The following is a 1,429-nucleotide window of genomic DNA, read 5'->3' on the forward strand; positions in this document are numbered from 1 at the left end:
CCCCCCCCCCCCCCGCTTTCCAACTCTTAAACATATTTTTATCTCTGACTTTGGTACTTAAACGCAAAATTAATAAATGGTGTGGGCATTGTTCCACCATTTAGATAATTTTTCATAGATAGGAATATATATTTTCCATGCCAGAAAAATGTTAAATCTGTTAAATTAAATTAAATTAAATTAAAAGTTTGTGTTCTTGAAGGTTCCAAGGTTCCAAGGTTCTAGGTATTCCTTTTGATGTTTGTATTCTGAATAGAGAATGCAGAAATATAATTCCATTGTTACACACAGAACTCAAGGAATATACCAGGGTGTCTCAATATAATTCCAGTGTTATATTCTGAACTTAAGGAATAGGGTAGGGTGTCTTAAGTTCATTCCATTGTTACACACAGAACTCAAGGAATAGAGCAGGGTATCTAAAAATAATTCCATTGTTGCACACAACTCAAGAAATAGGGCAAGGTGTCTCGAAATAATTCCATCATACACACACAACTCAAGGAATAGAGCATGGTATCCCAAAATTATTCCATTTTTACATACAGAACTAAAGGAATATAACTGGGTGTTTTTAAAATTCGGTGATGGTGATGGACCAAACCTCTGTAGAGTAAAAAAGTAGATGTTAGTTACACATTTATTGAAAGTATATTTCGGTCTGGGTTGACCCTCGTCAGTTCTTGAGATTGTTTCTTCACAAAGATTAAAAACAAACTGGTTGTCTCAATTTAATTCCACTGTTACATTCAGAACTTATGAAATAGAGCAGAGTGTCTCAAATTAATACCATTGTTATACACAGAGCTCAAGGAATAGGGGAGAGTGTCTCAAATAAATTCAATTTTTACACACAGAACTTAAGGAATAGAGCAGGGTGTCTCAAATTAATTCCATTGTTATACACAGAACTTAAGGAATAGAGCAGGGTGTCTCAAATTAATTCCATTACACACAGAACTTAAGGAATAGAACAGAGTGTCTCAAAATAATTCCATTGTTACACACACAACTTCAGCGATAGAACAGGGTGTCTCAAATTAATTCCCTTGTTACACACAGAACTCAAGGAATAGAACAGGGTGTCTCAAAAGTATTCCATTATTGCACACAGATCTTAAGGAAAAGGGCAGAGTGTCTCAAAATAATTCCCCTTTTACACACAGAACTCAAAGAATAGAACAGGGTGTCTCAAAAGGCTGATGATGAAGAAGTCTTCTAGGGCCAACTACGAAAGTAGAACCTAACCATCAAAATGTATTCCATTGTTACACACAGAACTCAAGAAATAGGGCAGTGTTTCAAAATAATTTCATTGTTACACACACAACTCCACACAACTCCAGCAATAGAGCAGGGTGTCTAAAATTATTATTTGTTACATCTAGATCTCATCTTAAAAGAAATGTCAAATATTGTTGTTATTTTA

General features: G+C 34.7%; 1 protein-coding gene across 1 annotated transcript in view; it reads left to right on the plus strand.

Annotated features, from left to right (window-relative positions):
* Positions 1-1,429, plus strand: part of LOC111714974 (protein Fe65 homolog) — a gene marked incomplete in the record, with an annotated part of 27,703 nt that overhangs the window by 4,779 nt on the left and 21,495 nt on the right.

This window comes from Eurytemora carolleeae, unplaced genomic scaffold (genome assembly GCF_000591075.1).
Source record: "Eurytemora carolleeae unplaced genomic scaffold, Eaff_2.0 scaffold1662, whole genome shotgun sequence".
NCBI lineage: Eukaryota > Metazoa > Arthropoda > Copepoda > Calanoida > Temoridae > Eurytemora > Eurytemora carolleeae.